The 25761-nt window shown below is 46.0% G+C and overlaps 1 protein-coding gene across 1 annotated transcript in view; it reads right to left on the bottom strand.

Annotated features, from left to right (window-relative positions):
• The window catches only part of LOC138304347 (integrin alpha-X-like), a 126737-nt gene extending 110836 nt beyond the window's left edge, over positions 1 to 15901 (bottom strand). Inside the window, exons 1-2 of the mRNA XM_069244320.1 lie at positions 15836 to 15901; positions 4310 to 4383 (exon numbers count right to left, since the gene is read on the bottom strand). The gene's annotated coding sequence lies outside the window, so the exon portion shown is untranslated. The remainder of the gene's footprint in view (positions 1 to 4309; positions 4384 to 15835) is intronic.
• Positions 15902 to 25761: the final 9860 nt, after the last annotated feature.

The raw sequence follows: 25761 nt of genomic DNA, 5'->3' as shown, positions 1-25761 counted from the left end.
AATGTCAGTGTACCTAGTCTGCATTGCATAAATGATTAGTATATCTACCAACATTTGATATACCCTTTGAGGCCCTTATTCACTGAGCATGAACATAACTACTCCAAACTGGAGGCTGAGAGCAGATACTCTCCTAAGTTTGGTATGTGTCCAGATCAAGTATTTTGTAAATGTACATCTATATTGTTCTGTGGATTACCTTGTGCTGGTGCATTGTCCTCTGATTAATTCTGGGAGCTGATAGTCAGGGGTAGAGTTGGGTGGAGTACGTGAGCACTGCAATTTTAAACGCAGCGTTTTATAGGTTGCGTTTTGATTGGCCAGTAACCGTGTAAGCAGTACTCTGGTCCAATTTTGAAGGAAGCATTAGGAAACCACCAGCAAAAGAGAGATCCAGGGAGCACAGCATTACTTTTCAAAAATTCACATACTCTGAGTCATCAATGTTTGTTGAGAATGAGTAAAGGCAGGTGAGCATGATGACAATCAGTAGACCTCAATAAAGCAAAACCAGAGTTCTCCTTCACATTTACACCCCCTTCATTGATAAGGTAATGAACTAACTCTGCCAGGAGATTAATTAAATAACATGCTGCTTCATTGCACTTACAATGTATACACACATGAGCAGCAACCATTCACTGTAGCACTTTGCACCCAACTCAGTGCCTTGTGATCAAAAAGAAAGAACAGAATAAAACCAAAAGATACTTATAGAGTGCAAGGGTTCACCTCAACAGGCATCTTGGCCCTAAGACCCACAACAGTTGGTGACATTTGCAGCAGAGACAAAAAGAATAGAGATTACACTAACAAAACAGATATGTTTTCTCAGCCTTCCAAATCACATATGGAGCTATCTGATTTTATCCCAAGCAGGGGTTTGTTCCAGAACAGTGGCCCTCAATGTAACTAGGCTCTGACTCACATTCTTGTCTTTCCAGTCTGCAATACTGCATATAGTAGTTGGGTGTCTTGAATGGTGATCTCTCCATGGTGGATAAAGCTGAAATATTTTAACTAAGCATTTTAGTGGTCACTTTTTATGAATCTGCATACCAATCTGACAGTCATAGTTTTAGGTTCTCCGCAGGGCTGTAACAGAGGATCTAACCACAGAACATGATAGTAGTCAACTTTTAACAAAGAAACTGCAGGCAACACTTGAGAGTGCAAATATGTAGGTGAAAAAGAAGGGCCACATTAAGAGTTTGGCAGATGGATGCCCCGTCACAAATGTGATGGGGAACCTTGGGAACCAGGCCAGGGGTAATGTTCCACCTGGAAAAATGACTACCAACAAAAGTTTTGTTTTACTCGAGTGAAGCTGCAGAAAAATAGATGACTTCCATGACTGTACTGAGGACAAACACACAGTAATGCTTCCTGCAGAAACTGGAGTGTTTTGATCCAATCTTAGGATAAATTAAGTGTTGACCACATAGGAAAGAACACTGCACCCAAATCATGTAATAAGGAGAAGCAAAGGCCGTAGATAAGTATTAAAAAATAAGCAATAAGGATGAACCCTCAGGCACTTCACTGCCAGTTACAAAACAGTATGTGGGAATCTCCACTGAATAGTTACATCAGTAATTGGGACTCACCACTGAATGACACTGATATTTCAAAAAGGAAATAAACCAGGTCACACAGTATCTCTTAATCCTAAATTGGCAAAACAAGCAGTTAGAATATCATGATCTAGTGGGTGAGATGTTGCAGACAGAGCTCAAAGGATCAGTGCAGAAGTTTCGTCCTCATCTATAATCATCCTCATTCCATCTCTTGTGAAATCCAGAGAGAGCTGTCCCTGTTCCTGTCCTCAACACAAATATGCATGGAACAACTGCCTTTTCTTAAAGCATGTTTATTCACTATTCACAAGGGGTAAGGAGTCTAGTGGGGACCATGAGTTGGTGGTAAAATGGTAATGTTTTTCAACTGGATTTTTGTTGTAAAACATTATTATATACCATAAGGAATCTGTATTTGGAAGTGTTGAAGTTGGCCCTTTCTGCAAGGTCATCAACAAATCTTTTGCCTTCACCTTTCTATTTTTGCCTAATTTGTTTTTGTTGGCCTAGGGGCCCGTCATACTTTACCTTTGCTAACCAGTGCTAAAGTGCTTGTGCTCGCTCCTTAAAACATGTAAATTGGTTTATACCTAATTGGCATATTTAATTGACTTGTAAGTCACTAGTGAAATGGCACTACCTGTGCCTAGAGTCTGTAAATTAAAAGCTACAAGTGGGCCTGGAGCACTGATTGTGCTACCTACTTAAGTAGCACTTTAAACATGTCTGAGGTCTGTCATTGCAGGCTGTGTATGTGCACTTTTATACTGCCATTTCGACCTGGGAAAATAAACATTTTGCCAGGTCCAAACCTTCCTTTGTAAGACATATAAGTCACCTCTATTGTAGACCCTGGACAGTCCCAATGGCAGGGTGCAGTGTATTTGAAAAGCTGGACATGTATGTTTAAGGTTTGCATGTCCTGGTACAGAAAAACTCTTAAATTAGCTTTTCACCACTGCAAGGCCATTTTCTGCCATTGGTTAACACAAAGTTACATTACCACATCTTATAAGTGTAATTTCAAAATGGGAAGAGATAATTCATTCATGTTTGGTGTCTCTGGAATCACAATTTAACATTTTTACTTATGGTGAAACCAGATTTTAAATTCCAATTCTGAATGCCACTTTTAGAAAGTTGGCAGTTTCTTGCCTTAGCCATTTGGTGCCTGCAGTCTTTCTCTGGTCACATGACTTGGTGTGGGTGACAGTTGGGCTTTGTGTATTCCTCCTAAACTGTCACACAATTGATTGCTTAGGTATGCCTGCTCCTTGTGCCACATGATAACCATCCATGATGCCCACCATGCTCCTCACGACAGTCTCAAATGAAAACAAAACTGTTGGCACAAAACTTAAGAAGGTAAAACTTCAGAAGGGCTAATCTAGGACTGTATCTAACCCACGCTCCATTGCGGTTGGACTGAACTTTTGACTTTCACCCAGTCCAGCACAATCAAAGAGCTGTGCTTGATGCTTTCTGCTCTAGGTGCCATTTTACAGTTTATTCTTTAAAAAGTCATGCCTCCGTTTCTACTGGTTGGATTTTTGTAGTGTTAGTCTATTTTATATATTAAATTTTGTTTTATTATCTAACCTGGTGTGGGATACTTTTTGTGTGGTGTTTTCGTGGTTTTACTGTTTGAAGTGTTGCACAAATACTTTACACATAGCCCCTATATTAAGCATGACTGCTCTGTGCCATGCCACTAGGAGGTGAGCACAGCTTTATTTGGAGTTTGCATGTGCCTTACCCTGACAAGGAGGGTGGTTGCTGCTTGACCAGAGCTCACACCCCAGTCAACCAACAACTCAATTTCTCACAGGAAGGAACACTTTTAAAATGGCCCTTCAATGTAGTTATTCCTAGTGGTTTCTTGAACCCATTTTATGATTCAGAAATCCTTTTCTGAATCACTGAAAGGGTTTAGTACATTTAAAAATGGTTTCCCTATTCACAAGCCCACTGATATACAGAATCAGAGGATCTTCGAATGCTAAAACCCTTTGTACATGAGGCCGTTTCAGAGCCCTTCCATTTAAGCTCATATCAGGGATAGAACAACAAGAGTAAGGGAAGAAAGTGTGCATACGGGGATACTAGATGGCTCTTAAGGTTGTCAACTATTAACAAGAACAGCATGTTACATTTTTGACCCTCTTTGGTAACCCTCAGGAGCAATAGTAGGGCTCAGACAAATGAGTGGGGAAACAAGATATAATAAAGAAAAAATTTTGTGGATTCTTATCAGATTTAAATACTCAGAAATGTTAGATTCATAGAGAGGATTCCTAATAGTGTTTAGTCACAAGCAAGGGGGATAAAATGCCTAATTTAAATTAGTTCCTGTTGAAGGCACACCAGAAAATCTGCTGTCAAAATCTAAAGGCTTTGGTTGCCTTACAGAATATAGGTGGAGCATGAGAGTGTGTTGTATTCAGGGCATCCACCAAAAGTTAGTGGATGACTCATATTCCCTATTTAGATTGCATAGATGTGTGTAGACACTAAACAGGGAAATTAGTACATTTGCTTACCTATAAAACACATTAAAGAATAGAGTATGCTGGACATTCGACAAAAATTGGCAAATGGACATCCGACAATTTCTTTTTAGCAGATAGCACATATCTGCCAAACTCTAACTCCATTTATTCTTCTAGAGAGAGCTATCTGAAGTGCTATATTAAAATAAGTTCATATTAATGGCAGAACAAGATAATACTTGCCCAGAGAAGTTGAAGGACACTCTGAGTTTGTCATCACAGCGGTCGTCCCTGGCACAGTTCTTTTCAAATGGTAACTAGTACAAAAAAAAGCATAGGTGTCAATAATATGTGGTTCATTATTACAGTTGTGCAGGCACAACATTTAAAGGTGGTGTGCCATATGTATGTGTTTAAATTAAAACTGGCATTTAATGTAAATGACATATACATTTATGGACAAGGTTACACTCCTGTCTAGCACTGTTTCCTATGGCTGAAGTTCAATGGGCTATGTTGCAGAGGTCAGGCGTCAAACAGACTCACTTGCTGGCTTGATACATTTCCTTAATTACCAAACCTTAATAGATATTTATGAGGTGTTCCATAATTTCATCCAAACTGCAGTTGAATGTGGGCAAAATTATTCTCACGCGTTCTGTAGTTGAGGGAACTCTGTTGCATTGCTTAAGGAGTTCCCTCCCTCCAACATAATGGCCTGCCTCTCCGAATTTGATTTTGGCAGGCTATAGTTGGACGATGGTAGAGACTACCTCATCTCCGCCTTAGTGAAAGTCCGCCGATGGCCAGACGGAGTAATGGTCATCTGAGATTTAACTATAAGTCTGCCCACATGATTTAGTTGGGCGGACATATAGCTGTTTTTTAATTTCCTTCACTGCAAGGAAATACCTGGAATAAAGGGGGACTGACAGGTGCTCAATGCCCCTCTTTTCTTGGGGGGAAACTTCCTTGGTGAGTGAGACATTGTTTTTTTTCAAAAAGAAAATCCCGCTTTGGGATTTTCTTTTTGGAAATAAAAACAATGTAATTTTGATGTATGGTTCCGTCATAGACCGGCCAATGCTTGAAATGTCTGCTGGGCTGACAGACCTTTCAAAATGTTGTGGTCAGCAGCCCTGTCAGGGCGATAGAGCAATTTAATCATTTGCCTGGCCGGAGACAGGCTGATGGCTACAGATAAATCTGGCCTTACTAAACGACGTGGATCTTTATGCGTTAGTGCAAAGGTTTCATAACAAGTTACATGATCATGCTGAATGGGAAACATATAAAACAACTTCAGTAGAGTGCAACACCATACCAATCCTCTCTGCCTCTCTGAGGTGATTTTCTCTCTTTTCTTCTACTCTCCATCAGCCTTCCTCTTGATAATACAGCAGTTTAGGCATCTGGAAAATTGTCAAGAACATACTGCCTTTTCAAAGTGAGCACCTGCCCTTGAGTTCGTGTCAAGAGACTATTATTATTAGTTTTGGCACATCACTATTTAACCCGAAAGTGTTTCAGGGCGCTTTGCACATACATTTCAAGTAAAAAATAAAATTGAGACGAAAAAAAATAATATTTACAGAAAAGAATCTGAGGTGACACATAAGCATGTGTATATCGGCTTATGGAGAACATACTAGTACACGGAGAAAAGAGCTTGTTTGCAGGCGAAAATTAAAAATGTGACAAATGAAATGCTAAAATTAAAATGTAAAGATATGATCTTGCTTATATGTGTTTGAGCCATGGTTTACAACAAAAGAAAATCCACTGTAACAGTATGTTAATCTGATTCATATTGGTTTCTGTGTTTGTTCGAAAAACATCGTGTTCCAATTCTGCAAATTCATTTAACAACCCAACACATTCTGGGTGTTGTTGTCCTGGTTCACCTTTACTGAAACAGCTGAAAGCACGTTGTATATATTACAGTGGCTTGTTGACGGTTGAACCGAACTAGAATATAGACATGATGTCATCTGTTAGCCTTACTTGTTCCAGCTCTTCAGACTATCGGGATTTCAACGATTTCTCTAACAAATGTATCAATACATGTAACAATTTATCATTTAAAAGACACGCCTTCTACTTCTCTCTGACCTGGCCATTTAAAAGGCCCAAGTCATATCTGTGTTTATTGAAAGCAGGAAGGGCGTCTAATTGTTCATAAAGGTTATAAAATAACAAGCAGGTCCAGTGTTACTTCCTTTTCTCTTTAAAGTCAGTCGCTACAAAATTGCGGCCTTTCTTAAAAGGACAACCGCCTACACTCTTCTGGTTACCGATTATATGAACACTCTTGTAATTAAAATATTAATTCCCATTGTATTAGTTTTTCTTTCAAGGGTTACATTTTCCCAATTGAGTGGAAACGTAATGGAATGAGAGTGGCTTTGCTGGCAACAACAATCTGGCTAAACCAATAGATCTAACTTGACTGTAGTACCTAAAGCAGGCACAGGATGGTGCCCTCATTCTATACATTTCAAACTGAGAAGCTCACTCTAGCAGTAGACCCATCAACATTAGCATAATGAATTTCAACGGAACATTGTAAAACTCTGAGATGTGCCACGGCTCATTACGTATGCAACTCTATAGCTGCAGCTAGAAGACATCTACGGTTAAGCACTGAGCCCCCCCTCCTCGAACAACCTCATGTATCTTCTATAGGTTACTGCACCAAGTTGAATTCGGGTACACCTGGGTCCTTTTGAAACATAACGTGTAGCATTCAGTGTTGCTGGGCTTGCTAATATTAACTGGATGCATGTGAAATGACATGTTGTGGGTGAAACAAATGTGTGAACAAGTCATCAGGTCTCTTAGAATTACTAGCCATGGCAACAGTTCTGGGAAGTGTTATGCAGTGGTGATGATGGACTATCATTCTAAGTGACCGGAGGTGAGTATGGTTAAAAATGTTAAATCAGGAGCTGCCATAGAGTTTTGTGAAGAGGTGTGGAGAAGGGAGGGGTATCCCGAGGTTCTAATCACAGATAATGGTCCCCAATTCACAAGGAGTTTAGTAGCTATTTAGAATGTTGTGGTGTCAAGCATATTAAGATGGCTGTAGCTCATCCCAGGGAGAATGGTCTTGTAGAAAGGTTTAACAGAGTTCTAAATGAAAATGTACAGTTGTCACTTCAAAGTGGTTTGGATTGGAGGAAATAAATAAAAATGTACTATGGAGTTATCGCACTACCCCACATTCCCTTACGATAGAAACTCCTTTCATGTTGTTGAAAGGAAGAAACCCTTGTACCATTGCTGTGCCAGGATGGATGGGGAGGGCTGGTAAAGGAAAGATTTACAAGGAGGGGTTCTCAGGTTGGGCGAAAAGGGTACAAGAGAAGTATGATGGAAGTTTATTGAGCGAAGTAAAGAGAGGCCGGTTTGTGGTAGGAGACTGGGTGCGAACTAGAATATATGATGGTAACAGGAAAGGTTTATCGAAGTGGTCAGTCCCAAAACAGGTGATTGGTGTTAGGAGATATAGGTGGTCATTCTGACCCTGGCGGTCTTTGACCGCCAGGGCGGAGGACCGCGGGAGCACCGCCGACAGGCCGGCGGTGCTCCAATGGGGATTCCGACCGCGGCGGTAAAGCCGCGGTCGGACCGGCACCACTGGCGGGGTCCCGCCAGTGTACCGCGGCCCCATTGAATCCTCCGCGGCGGCGCAGCTTGCTGCACCGCCGCGGGGATTCCGACCCCCCCTACCGCCATCCAGATCCCGGCGGTCGGACCGCCGAGATCCGGATGGCGGTAGGGGGGGTCGCGGGGCCCCTGGGGGCCCCTGCAGTGCCCATGCCACTGGCATGGGCATTGCAGGGGCCCCCGTAAGAGGGCCCCTACATGTATTTCACTGTCTGCTGCGCAGACAGTGAAATACGCGACGGGTGCAACTGCACCCGTCGCACAGCTTCCACTCCGCCGGCTCGATTCCGAGCCGGCTTCATCGTGGAAGCCTCTTTCCCGCTGGGCTGGCTGGCGGTCTGAAGGCGACCGCCCGCCAGCCCAGCGGGAAAGTCAGAATTACCGCTGCGGTCTTTCGACCGCGGAACGGTAACCTGACGGCGGGACTTTGGCGGGCGGCCTCCGCCGCCCGCCAAGGTCAGAATGAGGGCCATAGTGTGAATTTGGATTTTTTGTGCGATTTATCAACTGATCTCTGATAATTTCCTTGTGCAAATCCCTGCATTTACATGTGTTCGCCAAAGTACGCAATGCACATACAAATTGATCAATTGATTCATCAGGAGCTTGCACTCTGGAAAAGAACCTGTTAGAAATGGGGTTTTTGGTTGGCAGTCAGGTTACCCTCTATCCAAGCAAGAACCCTCACTCTAGTCAGGGTAAGTCACACACAATCCAAATTATCCTGTGCCCACCCTCTGGTAGCTTGGCACGAGCACTCAGGCTTAACTTAGAGGGCAATGTGTAAAGTATTTGTACAATAAATCATACAATAACACCATATAGCACCACAAAAATACACCACACAGTGTTTGGAAAAATATAGAATATTTATCTGGATATTTGTAGATCAACACAATTAAAGATGCAATAAGAATTTGTAGGAATATCACTGAAAAGTGATATAAAGTGTCTTAAGTCTTTAAAAAGCAAACAAAGTCTCTTTAAAGCATAAAGTACCTGGTTTGGAGTAGAAAATTTGCGCAGAGGGCCGCAGAGGAGGAGATGCGTGGAAAAATGGTGTGTGCGTCGGTTTCGCGCCTTCACACACGGACGTGCGTCGTTATTTTTCACGCGGGGAGATGTGCGTCGTTCTGCGGGAAGAAAAATGGTGTGTGCGTCGGTTTCGCCCCTTCACCCACAGACTTGCGTTGTTATTTTTCACTCGGGGAAGAGGTGCGTCATTTTCCGGCACGCTGGCCGACTCCATCTATGGTTCGCGGGATTACCAGATGTCCCAGGGTCTGTGCGTGGATTTCTCGGCTTGTAATGCGGCTGCGTGTCGTTCCGGGAGGCTGTGCAAGGAATTTTCTTTCTCACGGCAGGCGTCGCGTCGATTTCCTCTCTGGAAGCCGGGTGGCGTTGTCCATGCGAGGCCGTGCGTCGAAGTTCCGGTCGCCCTGTAGGTGTCCCGTCGGGCAGCGTCGGCGTGTGGTGATTTTCTCACAGCGGAGGAAGCTGTGCGTCTAATTTTTTGGCGCACGAGGAGTCCAAATGAAAAAGAGAAGTCTTTTTGGTCCTGAGACTTCAGGGAACAGGAGGCAAGCTCTATCCAAGCCCTTGGAGTGCACTTTGTCAGCCAGACAAGAGTTCAGCAAGGCAGCAGGCCAACAGCAAGGCAGCAGTCCTTTGTAGAAAGCAGACAGGTGAGTCCTTTGAGTAGCCAGGCAGTTCTTCTTGGCAGGATGCAGGTTCTGGTTCAGGTTTCTTCTCCAGCAAGTGTCTGAGGTGGTAGGGCAGAGGCCCTGTTTTATACCCAAATGTGCCTTTGAATTGGGGGAGACTTCAAAGAGTGGTTTAGAAGTGCACCAGGTCCCCTTTCAGTTCAATCCTGCCAGGGTCCCAGTAGGGGGTGTGGCAGTCCTTTGTGTCAGAGCAGGCCCTCCACCCTCCCAGCCCAGGAAGACCCATTCAAAATGCATATGTATGCAAGTGAGGCTGAGTACCCTGTGTTTGGGGTGTGTCTGAGTGAATGCACAAGTAGCTGTCAACTAAACCTAGCCAGACGTGGATTGTAAGGCACAGAAAGATTTAAGTGCAGAGAAATGCTCACTTTCTAAAAGTGGCATTTCTAAAATAGTAATATTAAATCCAACTTCATCAGTCAGCAGGATTTTGTATTACCATTCTGGCCATACTAAATATGACCTTCCTACTCCCTTCAGATCAGCAGCTGCCACTTCAACAATGTATGAGGGCAGCCCCAATGTTAGCCTATGAAGGGAGCAGGCCTCACAGTAGGGTAAAAATGAATTTAGGAGTTTTACACTACCAGGACTGTATGTCACTGCACAAATACAAGTCCTATCCTCACCGCTGACCACCAATGTTAGAAATGGGTTTTTTGGTTGGCAGTCAGGTTACCCTCTGTCCAAGCAAGAACCCTCACTCTAGTCAGGGTAAGTCACACACAATCCAAATTATCCTGTGCCCACCCTCTGGTAGCTTGGCACGAGCACTCAGGCTTAACTTAGAAGGCAATGTGTAAAGTATTTGTGCAATAAATCATACAATAACACCATATAGCACCACAAAAATACACCACACAGTGTTTAGAAAAATATAGAATATTTATCTGGATATTTGTAGATCAACACAATAAAAGATGCAATAAGAATTTGTAGGAATATCACTGAAAAGTGATATAAAGTGTCTTAAGTCTTTATAAAGCAAACAAAGGGGGTCATTCTGACCTCGGCGGTAAAAGGCGCTTACCGCCGGTCAGAAGACCGCCATTACACCGCCGCGGCCGCGGTAAACCGCCACGGTCATTCTGACCCGCCACCTCAAAACCTCCAAAAACCCGACAACCACAAAAGTCCGCCACCCACCCCCTCCATCTGGTAGGAGTCCTAAGAGCACCTCAGCCACCACCAGCCCTGCATCAAGTATGACCATCGTGCACGGGTATTGGAGTCCACCTTTTACTGGGTCAGGAACATCGGCCAGCAGCAAGGGGACAGCCAGCCCACCCCCTGAGAAGAGAACCAGAAAAAATAAGGGCCAACGCGAGAAGGCTGAGACGGCTGCCACCAAGGAGCGTAGCCTTGGCCCGTCACCTGCCACAACAGCTAAGGGAGGCAAGGGCCAGACTGCTCCATCGAAGGAGGGCAAGGGCAGCAGGGCGGAGAAGTCAGTGAGCAGGCAAGCGGACCAGGAGGGCCCCACCAGCCCCATACCGGGTGTGACAGACGACAGCCACGGGCCCAAGAGTCCATCACAGGAGGGACCAGCACTCGCAAGGTCAGAGGGCGAATGAGCGGAGAGTCTTGGTAAGGTCTGGCTCCCTAGCTAGACAGGACAGGCACCGCTGAACAGGGCCCCGCCGTGAAGAGACACCGCTAAACAGGACCCGCCGTGACAAGACACCGCTGAACAGGGCCCCGCCGTGAAGAGACACCGCTGAACAGGGCCCGCCGTGACAAGACACCGCTGAACAGGGCCCCACGTGACAAGACACCGCTGAACAGGGCCCCGCCGTGAAGAGACACCGCTGAACAGGGCCCGCCGTGACAAGACACCGCTGAACAGGGCCCCGCCGTGAAGAGACACCGCTGAACAGGGCCCGCCGTGACAAGACACCGCTGAACAGGGCCCCGCCGTGAAGAGACACCGCTGAACAGGGCCCGCCGTGAAGAGACACCACTGAACAGGGCCCGCCGTGACAAGACACCGCTGAACAGGGCCCCGCCGTCTCAAGCACCGCTCCGCTGGGCCCTTCCTGTCAAGCACCGCTCCGCTGGGCCCTTCCTGTCAAGCACCGCTCTGCTGGGCCCTTCCTGTCAAGCACCGCTCCGCTGGGCCCCGCCGTCTCAAGCACCGCTCCGCTGGGCCCTTCCTGTCAAGCACCGCTCCGCTGGACCCGCCGTCTCAAGCACCGCTCCGCTGGGCCCTTCCTGTCAAGCACCGCTCCGCTGGGCCCCGCCGTCTCAAGCACCGCTCCGCTGGGTCCTTCCTGTCAAGCACCGCTCCACTGGGCCCTTCCTGTCAAGCACCGCTCCGCTGGGCCCCGGCGTCTCAAGCACCGCTCCGCTGGGCCCTTCCTGTCAAGCACCGCTCCGCTGGGCCCCGCCGTCTCAAGCACCGCTCCGCTGGGCCCTTCCTGTCAAGCACCGCTCCGCTGGGCCCTTCCTGTCAAGCACCGCTCCGCTGGGCCCCGCCGTCTCAAGCACCGCTCCGCTGGGCCCTTCCTGTCAAGCACCGCTCCGCTGGGCCCCGCCGTCTCAAGCACCGCTCCGCTGGGCCCTTCCTGTCAAGCACCGCTCCGCTGGGCCCTTCCTGTCAAGCACCGCTCCGCTGGGCCCCGCCGTCTCAAGCACCGCTCCGCTGGGCCCCGCCGTCTCAAGCACCGCTGGCCCATTGACAGTGCCGGTTCTGTGTCGAGCTGGTGTTCACGCAGCACTCTGGGCACCATGCCTCCTCCAATACCAGTGGAGTCGGTTATACATCTGATGGACTGTGGCTTTGCACTCCCCAGGATTGAACAGTGAACAACCCTCCCACTTGTGAGACTTGAGAGACTGTGGCTTTGCACTCCCCTGGATGGTACAGTGGGCATCCCTCCCACTGTAGAGACTTGAGAGACTGTGGCTTTGCACTCCCCTGGATGGTACAGTGGGCATCCCTCCCACTGTAGAGACTTGAGAGACTGTGGCTTTGCACTCCACTGGATGGTACAGTGGGCATCCCTCCCACTGTAGAGACTTGAGAGACTGTGGCTTTGCACTCCCCTGGATGGTACAGTGGGCATGGAGGCCCCTCGTGGATCTGGCGTCGTGGACTCCTGTGGCTGAGGTGCCCCCCCTTCCCTTCCCCCTGAGGTGCCTGTAGTTTTATCATCTGATGCCCCTGCAGTGTTCTCTCCGATGGTATCCGGTCTCCTGTGTGGGCTTTGCCCATGTGTTCGAACACATTGGCCCGCGGACAGTGGAAATTTAAGTGACTGTGCAGGACTTATTGCCTATGTGTATAGGTTTCGCAATTTTCTTTCTTTATTTTTGATATTTCATATTTCTATTTTACCATGACTTCAATGAACCTATTTTATACATAAATTTTGCTTCTCAATTTAATTATGTCTTTGCATTTTTCCAGGGGGTTTGGGTGGTGTCACTGTGACTTGTTGCTCTGCATTGGTGTGTAGATAGTTGGGGGGGGGATGGTGGGGGTGGGTGTGTTGCATATGGGTGTGCCAATAACCTTTCATTCTCCCCCCTCCCCTGTGTCGTAGGTGCGGTACTCACCGTTGTCGTCTGCGCCGGCGTTCGTACTCGTGGTAGATGAGCAGGTAGACAATAGCCGGTAGGATGTTTAATTCGGGCTCCATGCTGTCCTCCTTCCTCGTGGAGTGTGTAGTGGTGAGCGTTTTCCCGTTCGTAGTCTGTTTCCGCCGTGTTTTTATCGGCGGGGCTCCCGCCCCGGAAAAGGTGGCGGATTGGTGAGTTGTGATAGGGTGGGCGGTACATTGTCTGCCGCCTGCCTGTTGGCGGTGACCGCCGCACTGTTTGTCTGTCCCGCCGTGGCGGTCGGAGTGTTAAAGTGGCGGGCTGTGTTGGCGGTTCCCGCCAGGGTCAGAATACCATTTTTTGGACCGCCTGCCTGTTGGCGGGTTGGCTGCCGATTTATCACCGACCGCCAGGGTTGGAATCACCCCCAAAGTCTCTTTCAAGCACAAAGTACCTGGTTTGGAGTGGAAAATCTCTGCAGAGGGCCTCACAGGAGGAGATGCGTGGAAAAATGGTGTGTGCGTCGGTTTCTCCCCTTCACACACGGACTTGCGTCGTTATTTTTCATGCGGGGAGACGTGCGTCGTTCTGCGGGAAGAAAAATGGTGTGTGCGTCGGTTTTGCCCCTTCACACACGAACTTGCGTCGTTATTTTTCACTCGGGGAAGACGTGCGTCGTTTTCCGGCACGCGGGCCGACTCCTTCTATGGTTCGCGGGATTACCAGATGTCCCAGGGTCTGTGCGTGGATTCCTCGGCTTGTTATCCGGCTGCGCGTCGTTCTGGGAGGCTGTGCGTTGAATTTTCTTTCTCACTGCAGGCGTTGTGTCGATTTCCTCTCTGGAAGCCGGGCGGCTTTGTCAATGCGAGGCCATGCGTCGATGTTCCGGTCGCCCCTTAGGTGTCGCGTCGGGCAGTGTAGGCGTGCAGTGATTTTCTCACTGCGGAGCAAGCTGTGCGTCAAATTTTTCGGCGCACGAGCAGTCCAAATGAAAAAGAGAAGTCTTTTTGGTCCTGAGACTTCAGGGAACAAGAGGCAAGCTCTATCCAAGCCCTTGGAGAGCACTTTGGCAACAAGAACAAGAGTTCAGCAAAGCAGCAGGCCAACAGCAAGGCAGCAGTCCTTTGTAGAAAGCAGACAGGTGAGTCCTTTGAGCAGTCAGCAAGTTCTTCTTGGCAGGCTGCAGGTTCTGGGTCAGGTTTCTTTTCCAGCAAGTGTCTGAGGTGGTAGGGCAGAGGCTCTGTTTTATACCCAAATGTGCCTTTGAAGTGGGGGAGACTTCAAATAGTGGTTTAGACGTGCACCAGGTCCCCTTTCAGTTCAATCCTGTGTACCAGGGTCCCAGTAGGGGTGTGGCAGTCCTTTGTGTCAGAGCAGGCCCTCCACCCTCCCAGCCCAGGAAGACCCATTCAAAATGCATATGTATGCAAGTGAGGCTGAGTACCCTGTGGCTGGGGTGTGTCTGAGTGAATGCACAAGGAGCTGTCAACTAAACCTAGCCAGACGTGGATTGTAAGGCACAGAAAGATTTAAGTGCAGAGAAATGCTCACTTTCTAAAAGTGGCATTTCTAAAATAGTAATATTAAATCCAACTTCACCAGTCAGCAGGATTTTGTATTACCATTCTAGCCATACTAAATATGACCTTCCTACTCCCTTCAGATCAGCAGCTGCCACTTCACCAATGTATGAGGGCAGCCCCAAATTTAGCCTATGAAGGGAGCAGGCCTCACAGTAGGGTTAAAATGAATTTAGGAGTTTTACACTAGCAGGACATGTAAACTACACAGGTACATGTCCTGCCTTTTACCCACACAGCACCCTGCTCTAGGGATTACCTAGGGGGAAAAATTGGAGGTGACTTATGTGTAGAAAAAGGGGAGCTTTAGGCTTGGCAAGTACTTTTAAATGCCAAGTCGAAGTGGCAGTGAAACTGCATACACAGGCCTTGCCATGGCAGGCCTGGGACAAGGTAAGGGGCTACTTGAGTGGGTGGCACAACCAGTGCTGCAGGCCCGCTAGTAGCATTTAATTTACAGGCCCTAGGCACATACAGTGCCCATTACTAGGGACTTATAAGTATATTAAATAGTCCAATTGGGTATGATCCAAAGTTACCATGTTTAAAGGGAGAGAGCAAATGCACTTTAGTACTGGTTAGCTGTTATAAAGTGCGCAGAGTCTAAAAGCCAGCAAAAACAGAGTCCAAAAAGTGGAGGGAGGCAGGCCAAAAGTTAGGGGTGACCACCCTAATGCATGTCAGGTCTAACAGAACCTATGACGTTCTACCACAATACTAGTTCTCGTACAATAATGAGAATCCAACGCCCCCATTGCCCTAGTATAAACATCATCACCATCGTTTTCTTCATCTGAGGCAGCTTACCCATCTCCTATGCTACTCACTTGGGGTAAAGTTTTCAATACTTTCCCTCCCTCTACCCCCAAACTATGTTTCAAAAGAGCCAGTTTCCTTTTTGCAGTAAAAATAGCTCTGCCCAATGCCTCCAAATATGTTTCAAACGCATCACGCCAATCCCAAAATTGGCTCCCCAGGCATTGCTTAAAATACTGGTGGAGGTACTATTGACTGCATGTCGCAATCCCTGCCCAAGACCTACACAATGAAAACAACAAACTAAAATATAAAAAGTAGTCACCAATGTCAGATGTCGATTTACTTATTAGATCATCTCCTTACAATGTACCAATGTACCAATGTACGATGTCCTTGAACAAATTATCCTTGAGCCTTGTGCAAAAAAACACAAATGAACGGTGCTCAAAAATAAAACACAGTACAGTACACCCAAGTGTGTGGTCTGAGCAGTTCACCTCCTTTTACATCGACGACGTTCTCAAGAATCCAATCCACGTTGTAGTCCTGTTGGCATTGTTCCTAGGGTGACCACCTGGCATTGAGGCAAATTCTGGACAGGACTGTTAAAAATTCAGGACAAAGGGTCAAAATTCAGGACACAAATTCAGGACAAATGGTCAAAATTCAGGACAAAAATTCAAGAACAAACGTCAGTTTTACAGACACGCGCAAGAGAGGCCATGTCTCACTATGTTGTCAGTGCATTTCTTTACTCTTTTTTTAACATAGCACTATTTATTCACTGTGGACCTTTTGTGATTGCCTCCTGGTATGCTACATTCAGGTGTCACATTACGTCCTTGTTCAGTAGTAAATTAATGCCCTTCAGTACTGCGGCAAGGCCATCATCCCTACCCAAATCTACCCGATCTTTCCTGAAGAGAAAGTAACAGCAAAAATTTTATTATGTTTCTGAACATTTTAAAACCCCTGGCAAACAGTTTGGGACACATTAAGGTAATTAACCTTATGCCAGTTTAAACAAATTGAACAAAAACATCTGGCTTACCCCAACCGCCCATGGACTTTCAACCTAATTTTTTTTTAAAGAGGCAGGGCAGATGGTGTGGGCGACAGTCTCACACCTAATGTCAGGATGTGATGTACCTATAACTTGTCTGTAGTCTCACTGCACTAGAGTGTATAAATGGAACTCTACATTTATCTCAGAAATTGGAGCCCGGACTACCAATCAAAGATAATCAAAGAGGAGGATGAAACTGAGATCAAATGGGAGATCCACGGCAAGTAATTCAAAGGGTTGTTGCTAAGAACTGGATAAATAAAGAAGAGAAGAACAAGGTGGGACAATTCCTACAATCAGACAAGATGGGTCCACCAAGACTATTTGAAGGTATTGGCCACCTAGGGAGTTGTCTCTGCACACAGGAGCGAAACAGAAGGGGCACTGTCAAGTGGTTGAACAAGCACCACCCATCAACCTTGGCAAACTCTTCTGGTTCAATGGTCCGCTGTTAGTGCTTTTGAAGGGTGAGCAGGGGCCAGACCCCTTGCAAGGTTGTGCAAGGCAATTGCTCGCTTTGTCCATGTCTTTATATGGTTTTGAAATTGAGCAAAAGCCAAACTAGAGATCTGGGTTATCCCGAAGGGTCAAGTACACATAGAATCTTCAAAATATTTGGGATGTAAATTGCACAAACAAAATTTAGAAATTTTAAAATGTAATTAGTGTTTTTTTAACATATGGCACTGTTTTTGCCTTCATATACAATTAGATCTCAGATTGAACTGGGAACCAGTTACCTTTTGATACCTAGTGATTAATATCTACCATTCTTACACTGATTTCCAGGATGAAAATCTCTGCAGAGCGAACGGTCCCTCCAAGCCCAGTTTGCTTTTTGGTCTTCTCTTCTGCTTTCTGTAAAGGCCACGTGGCACTAGTGAAGATGGTGTGCTACCCCAATGATAGTATTAATTTGCAAACCTTCCCCTGCTTGTCCTTCATTCCTTCTTCAGATAGGCCACACGTCTGATTTGGTCACTGCGGCGCCATCGGGAGCTCTTTCCACTCTAAAGCTAACTGCGGGTGGATTAGGTCTTCTGGACTTAGGATGCTATTATTCAGCTGCACAGGTCCAATGGGTGGCTCACTGGCTTTCTGCCCACTTCCCTGCATGAGATGGGGTTTACCAGTAAAGACTTTTAAGGAAGGCTTAATGCACTGCTCATTGTTTCCTACTGACCATTCTACGGATCACCATCTGGGGTTATCATGCACAGCTTTCTCTTGGCTTGCCAGAACCTGTAAACTGACACGAAGAAACCCTATGCTCCTGCACTACCTTTGCTAAGCCTTCCCACTTACACAGGATGGCTGTGCTCGGAGCAACTCCATCAGTGGCCTGTTGCAGGTGTCTTAAAATTGGGGACTGGACAGTGAGCTACTAAATTTCCAAACCCTTGTGGCAGACTACCATGTTCACGCCGGTCAACTCCTTACTTACAACCACCTTAAAAAATCATTAAATGCCCTATTTCATGTCTGCCACCTAGCACTAACCCTACAAGAGGTGTGCCAGAAGCTCTGTACCATAGGAAATGGTGGCAAACTGATAGAATGGGTGTACAGACCTTTCCTGCAACATGGAAACCACTCCAGGTCTTCTCGCCATACTACCTGGGTGATTGATGTAGCCAAACCTCTGCAAGATATGGACTAAAATACTGGACTTTCCCCACAAAGTACCCCACAGCTGTCACTTTAAGTAAATTCATAGTGCTTCCTTGTGAATGCATTTTGCCTGTTGCTTGCCATTGACCTTGCGGTTTGTAACTCACAATTTGTTGCTTTCAATTTGCTGGCTTTATTTGTTTTAGGCTATGCAGCTTGAATTCAGCCCTTCCCTTGCCAAAACCTTATTTACAGTATCCTGCCGAGTGCCTTTCTGTAAACAGGCCTGTAAATCTTGTTCTTATCTTATCATATTTGCTGTGCATTCAAAGAACAAAGTCAAATGTCAGGCTCTGTCTTCGGTGGGAACTTAGGCCCTCATTACGACCCTGGCGGTATAGAACCGCCAGGGCTGCGGGACGCGGTGGCACCGCCGACAGGCCGGCGGTGCCCCGCGGGGCATTCTGACCGCGGCGGCTTAGCCGCGGTCAGTAAAGGGAAACCGGCGGTCTCCCGCCGGTTTCCCGCTGCCCCCAGGAATCCTCCAAGCTTGCTTGCTGCGCCGGCTTGGGGATTCCGACTCCCCCTCCCGCCATCCAGTTCCTGGCGGTTCTCCCGCCGGGAACCGGATGGCGGGAGGGGGAGTCGCGGGGCCCCTGGGGGCCCCTGCAGTGCCCATGCAAATGCACCCGTCGCACCTTCCCACTCCGCCGGCTCGATTACGAGCCGGCATCCTCGTGGGAAGGTCGTTTTCCCCCTGGGCTGGCGGGCGGCCTTTTGGCGGCCGCCCGCCAGCCCAGGGGAAAACTTGAAATACCCGCCGCGGTCTTTTGACCGCGGCGCAGTATTTTGGAGGGCGGAATTCTGGCGGGCGGCCTCTGCCGCCTGCCAGAATCAGAATGAGGGCCTTAGTGTTTACTTTCCTTTCTCTGACTTCAAAGTGAGAGGGTTTATGCGACAATCTTGCTGGATACTGGGGGTAGGAAAGAGTTTTTTCTATCACATGACAACATTTAAATAAACTTCAGAATATATCAGAATTAGAAGTACAAATCAAGCACATTTTTGTTAATTCTGAACTGTGCTGGAAACAAATACCTTTACATGATTAAAACAAATCATTGCATTAGGTGATGCAATTTCCACACATCATCATCTGTGCACAGTATAGTTTGATTTGAAAAACTGTATATCTGTGCAAATGTAATGGTCATTTCAATCAAAAATGTGTTGTCTGTAATGGAGGTGTGTTAGCATATCATCCATACTGCACTCCACTCTGCTCTGCACCACTACACACCACTGCACCCTAGTCTGTATCACTCTACTCTACTCCATGCCACTGCACCCTTCTCCATTCGGAACCACTCCACATTATGCCACTGCACTCTATGCTACCTCACACTATGCCTCTCTACTCTACTCTGTACTACTCTACTCTATGCCACTGCACTTTATGCCTCTCTACACCACTGCGCTCTGCTCGTCTGCACGCCATACCACTCCAGTCTAGGCAACACCAATCTAATCCGCACAACTCCACTCTCTGCCACTCTGCAACACTACACTGTACGCCACTGCACTCTAAGCTAATACACTCTAAGCTAATGCAGTTTACTCTGTAACACTCAACTCTATGCCCCTGCACTCTACATCAATACACTGTATATCACTCTAATCTACTCTGCACCCCTGCACTCTATGCCACAGCACTCTACACTACTTTACACCATCACACTCTATGCCACTTTATGCAACTCCACTATAACCTGCACCTCTCCACTCTAAGCCACCTCACTCTACTGTGAAATAATCTACTTTATGCCACTGCACTCTGTGCCACTGCATTCTATTCCACTGCACTCTCCACTCTATGCAACTGCACTCTACTCTGAAACAATCTATTCTACGCCACTGTATTCTAAACCACTCTGACCACTGCACTCTAGTTCAATGCACTCTACACCACTGCACGCTGAAACTCTGCAACACTGCACTGGCCGCCACTATATTCTACACCACTCTGCTCTGTACTACTGCATTCTGCACCAATATACTCTATTCCACTGCATTCTATGCCACTCTACTCTGCCCAATGCCACTATATGCAACTGCACTCTACACCAGTGCACTCTAAACAACTGCACTGTGCCCTTTACTCTGCACCACTGTACTCTATGCCACTGTTATCTGTACCACTCTACACCACTATACTGACACTCTACTTTGCAACTCTGCACTCTACACCACTCTATGCCACTGCACTCTAGGCACTATACTCTACTCTACACCACTCTACAATACTCCACTCCGCACCACTCTACACCACTGCACTCTGTGCCACGAGTCTACTCTGCACTCTATGACACTGCACCACTCTGCATTACTGCACTCTGCTACTCTATTGTATGCCACTCTACTCCACTGCACTCTATGTAACTCTACCCCATGCCACTCTATGCCACTGCACTCTGCGCCAATGCACTCTAAACAACTGCACTGTACGCCACTGCCCTCTACTCTGTACCACTGTACTCTACGCCACTGCTCTCTGTGCCACTCTACTCCACTCTACATCACTGCACTGACACTCTACTCTGCAGCGTTGCACTCTCTACCACTGTACTATACACTGATGTACTATGTACTACTGCATTCTATGCCACTGCACTCTATGCCACTCTACTCTGCATCACTCCACTCTACAGCACTTTGCTCTACTCTGCACCACTCTACACTACGCCACTGCACTCCCTGCAACGTGAGTCTACTCTGCAATCTATGCCACTGCACCACTCTACGCTAGTGCTCTCTCTGCCACTCTAATGTATGCAACTCTACTCCACTGCACTCTATGCCATTCTACTCTGTCCCACGCCACTCCATGCCACTGCACTCTAAACCACTGCACTCTACGCTAACTCACTCCAAACAACTGCACTGTACTTTGCACCACTGGGCTTTACGCCACTGCTCCTATGCTACTCTACTCCACACCACAATGCCACTAACTTTAAGCCATGCTGAACAGCAGCTACTCTGGTGTATAACATGGCTAATGGCTAAAACACATTAACAAAGCCAATAACTCTTTTGTAGATGAGACCTATTGCTTTGCCAATGTTTGTTAGTACTATGAGGTACCTGAAAGAACTGTGAAAAATACTATTACATCATAATAAAGGCTGCTACAAAAAGCGCAAATACATTTTGGTTAAATAAAAAAAAAGTGCTTCTGAAATACAGATTTGAATAATATACAGTTTATACCTAATACTAAAAAAAATTATAACACTCCATTAAAACCACACACTCCACAGCTCACCTTGGAACACCATTACAACACCTCTCTAAAAGTAATGTCTTTGCCATCAGAAAACTTCAAGTGACTCCTTTTAGTAAAGTCAATGCGGGTTTTCAAGCCCTTTTGTATTTGCAGATTTACCAGTTGTGCACATTTGCATGTCTTTAGGGAAGGAGACCCCCTGGCAAGAAGGTCTGATTCTTAGCTGTCTGCCCCTCCCTCCCTCAGAGCACAGGAGACTCCCTGCCTTTGAAACCTGCTGGCGAAACTCATCTGCCCGTAATTTCGCCCTGCCGTCCCTTGTCCTTTAGGTGAAAGGCTGAAATTACGGACAAATGCCGTCCGTTAAATGTTTCATCACGGACAACGGACGGCAGGGCGAAATTACGGACAGTCCGTGAAATTTACGGACGGGTGGTCAGCCTAATTGTTCCTCTCCTTTTATACCAACGTTGTTCCTAAGAATCAGGTCCACATTGTAGTCCTGTCGGCACTTGTTGCCTGGATACCCACAATACCAACGCGATGCTCAGCGCCCGTCACCACACTATGTTGCTAAAATACCCAAGCAACACATGTGACGCACGCCAGGAGCGTGTTTCCTATTCCAGCACATAGACGCCACTGGTTGCTATCGCAACCAACTTGACCTGCACCTTGATCTTCACGCGCACGGACGTGCACGTCAGCACGTAGACGCCACCGGTTGCTATTGCAACCAAATTGACCTGTGACTTGATCTTCACATGCACAGATGCGCACGTCAGCACTGGTGCGATAATCCAAACTCCACAGCTCGTGCTGACTGGACGTTGGCGCACAACGCCAGAAGAAGGTAACAAACGTGCGTGAGTTATCGGCAGTTTAAGGTAAGCAAGCATGCATATTCCAAGTGCCAAATACCTCCGGAAAAATCAGTCAGCTGAAAGAAATGCCCACCATCCGCTCCACATGCTGGCGAAGCAATGTAAGCACGTCAAACATCCATTAGTGATCGCATTCTAAAAGTCCACGAAAATGGTGCTATCTAAATAATTTGCCAGGGCTGGCATCCAATCCTCGTCGCCACTAAAGAGAAGACACTGCTACATTCTTCTTTTCTTCTTTATTTGATGAATAAACAGGAACATCAGTACACACATCCAACCCTGGCAAAGCCGCACCACCAACTGCCAGCATTGTCATTCCAAGTATTTACATTCCACCCTTACTGCTAAGGTAACCTCTAGCATTCTAAATTCCTAAGTTCTATCATGCAATACAACAATCAGATCTCTTAGATTTACTAGGCAAAGCAACAGTAAACTTGAGCCCAGATTTATGAAAAGTGTCTCTGAACCCAGTGCAGTGCCACATTTCTTGCGTCCCTTTGTGCCCCCCTAATACCACCATGCATGCGCCATATTTAAAATAAGGCGCACCATGGCGGTAGTCAGGGGGACTAGCGTCATATTTTTTTATGCTAGTCCGGCGCTTTGCAAGACTTGCGTCAAAAATGTTGACGCTAATCCTGCAAAGCACCCAGAGGCCCATTAAACACAATAGTAGCCTCTTTTTAACACCTGCACTTAGCAGGCATTAAAAGTTAGCGATAAAAATGGTGCGAATGAATCTCAGAAATTTCTTTGTATAATTTTTACATCCCTCCCCTAGAGCCGGAATGCCCCCCTTGCATACATTATGCTTGGTGCAGGCATAAGGAGGTGCAAGGGGTGCAAGCATTGCACCACTTTGTAAAAAGGTGGTACGTTTTTGCCCTTTTAATGTTACATTAGCATAAAAAATAAATTACGCTCATGTAGCATTGGAATGGCGCTAGGCCACCATAGTCTGGGCCTTGTTGTCTTGGTTTGTTATCTAAGAGGGTTATTTAAATAACCTAAGAGTGTTTTTCACAAAGGTAACTTACTCTTTTGAGTTAGTTTACACTTTTGAGCAAGAATACTACTTTTGGGTATTCAAAAACGACACCTTTGTAGTAGCATAGAGAGCTGTATTAACTTACACTTTTGTAGTAAATCTGAGCTGCAGAGGGCCATTAGTCAACCACTGTCACTGCAAGACCCTCCCATAGGAAATAGTGGAGATAGGGACATAATACAAATGTTTAAATTACTACAAATATGTCAATTATGACAAAAGTGCAGTTTGTGAATACCAAACAAGCACTAAACTTATTCAAATTGTAAACTGCAACAGAAGTGCAGTTTGTAAATACCTCTTTGTGGTACGTTTGTTGTACTGCTGTAGTACGCCAAAATATGCTAAAAATTGCAACCATCTATCACCCCATAAGTCTTCCAGGATTTGTCATGGTTTGACTCATGAGAAACATTTTATATTGCACTTTTTATTTTGCCCCAAATAACTGTTACTACATAACCTGTGGCTATATAAATATTTTCAGAAAGTTTCTACAAGATCTGTAAAGGATGACTCAGTAGTTCTTTGACTCACAATCAACAAAATGAATCGATTTGTAGTAACTCCATTTTTATGGATAGTCTGCGGTATTGGAAGAAAAGGCATTGGCTCAAGAACCTTTTTGCCTTTTTGGTATATAAATCTTAGAACCCCAGGGTGCTGAACTGTGTTTAAAGTTGAGGTGCTGAATCTGAGGGTGTTCTACAAATGAACAATGAACTTTCCTGCTAAGAGATTCGTTTCTGGCTATATACACTATATATCAGTAACATCGTTGGCTGAGTCCACTTTTTATTACGTATAGCCCACCCTCCACAATGAATGGCCATTATTGTTTTTTTGTAAATTTGTCTGATCCTGGTTAGCGTGCGAGCACTGAGCCCTGAAATCAAGCTCCATTGCAATTTCCTTGCACTGTGCAGAACACCACAAATTGGCAACTTCAAATAAATAGAGTTCAGATTAAAAGTTCATCCTAATCTTCAGCTCTGCTGAGACTGAGAAAAGAGTCATATAACATGCAAAACCTTACTGGGGCTGACCCCGGTGAACACTAGTACTCACCTCAGCAGTGAGGCGAGTCACAGAATCAATATCCAGCACAGGCCTGAAGGCGTCTGGTCCAGAGATTGTCTTTCCAGTGACAGTAAAGTTCAATGTCAGCCCAATGGGGGTCAGGGAGTCTTCAACACATGCCTGCAGGAGAAATAAGAGGCATTAAGATGCATAAGTTAGGAAATGGTCAAAACTGAACTGTGGAAGAGAGAGGTCTTCTGAGAAAAGATAGATTTTATGGAAGATGCTGTTGGATGTTCATGTACTCTCAGCAAAGCACTGGGGCAAAACACAAGTGAATTGGCTCAGCCTGTTCGGGTTCAGACAAGATATCAAGACAAAAATAGTGTGTGGACAAAATATTGTGTCAAGAATATTGAGGTCAAAAATATTGTGAAGGTAAATTTCTATGGGTAAGCAACGTTTTATTATACTTAACTGCAAATATATGTACCTTGACGATACATATATCGTCAAGGTACTTACATGTGGAGTTACTAATAGTACTTCTTTACTTACCTATTTGCACCTACCTTCTCGATATTTTGGTCCTCAATATATTTCTACCCATAGAATATTTTTAGCTTCAATATTCTAGCAGACAACCAATAACAGTCCATCGCAGGAGACTTGCACCTTGCCCAGATCTGTTAGAGGAAGTCTTTTTCTAGTAAAATGCAGATTTTCTGGCCTCACTTTTCTGTATTTGATTGTTTTTCATCCCAAAAATGCAAGCCTCTGAAAAATATCCCATTTTGTCCAAATATATCAATCAAAATTTATTTTGGACGGTGTGTCACCAGACTTCACAGAATCCCTGCTCATGCAGTGCTTGCTAGATATTAATAGCAAGAAACGGATGCAGCAATAACACCCAATGTGCATTGACTGTAACACCTTAATATGACTTTGGCTAAGGTTCCATGGAGTAAAAACCTATACATGACCTGTGGTGAAGCAAACAATTGCATTGGCAGAGATCCTGGATTGAGCATGTAGATTCTGGTGAAGCAGTGATATTGGTAGCGAGTGACAAAATAGGGCTAGCTTGGGTGTTGAGTAAATCGTGCACTTGTGCGGCATTTAATTGCTGTGGCACATCAGAGTAAAGAGTTGGCTGAGGTTCTCATGAGAAAAGTCAGTCACAAGGGTCCACATTACAAAAACTGTGCACTGGTCCAATAATGCCAAATTCATTATGATTATTTTTGTAACTTGTGGAAAATGGAATGAGGCAAACTATTTTCTCTGCAGGTGGGGTGTGCTGGACACAAAAAGGGGCATGGAATTACATATAATGCACTATCCCTAGAGAAGATGCAATCTTGGGCTCCCCCAGGGGAGCGCACTAGTGAAAGGTGAGCAGCTCTTTGAAACAACTGCTCTGTCTTTCACGGTGCAGGCGGTCCCCAGGCTGCCCTTCAAAATGGGGACAGAGATCCCTTTGCAGGCAGGAAAAGTGA

Source organism: Pleurodeles waltl, chromosome 7, assembly GCF_031143425.1.
Source record: "Pleurodeles waltl isolate 20211129_DDA chromosome 7, aPleWal1.hap1.20221129, whole genome shotgun sequence".
NCBI lineage: Eukaryota > Metazoa > Chordata > Amphibia > Caudata > Salamandridae > Pleurodeles > Pleurodeles waltl.
The sequence above is the reverse complement of the archived record's forward strand: the minus strand, read 5'-3'. Positions and strand labels throughout refer to the sequence as shown.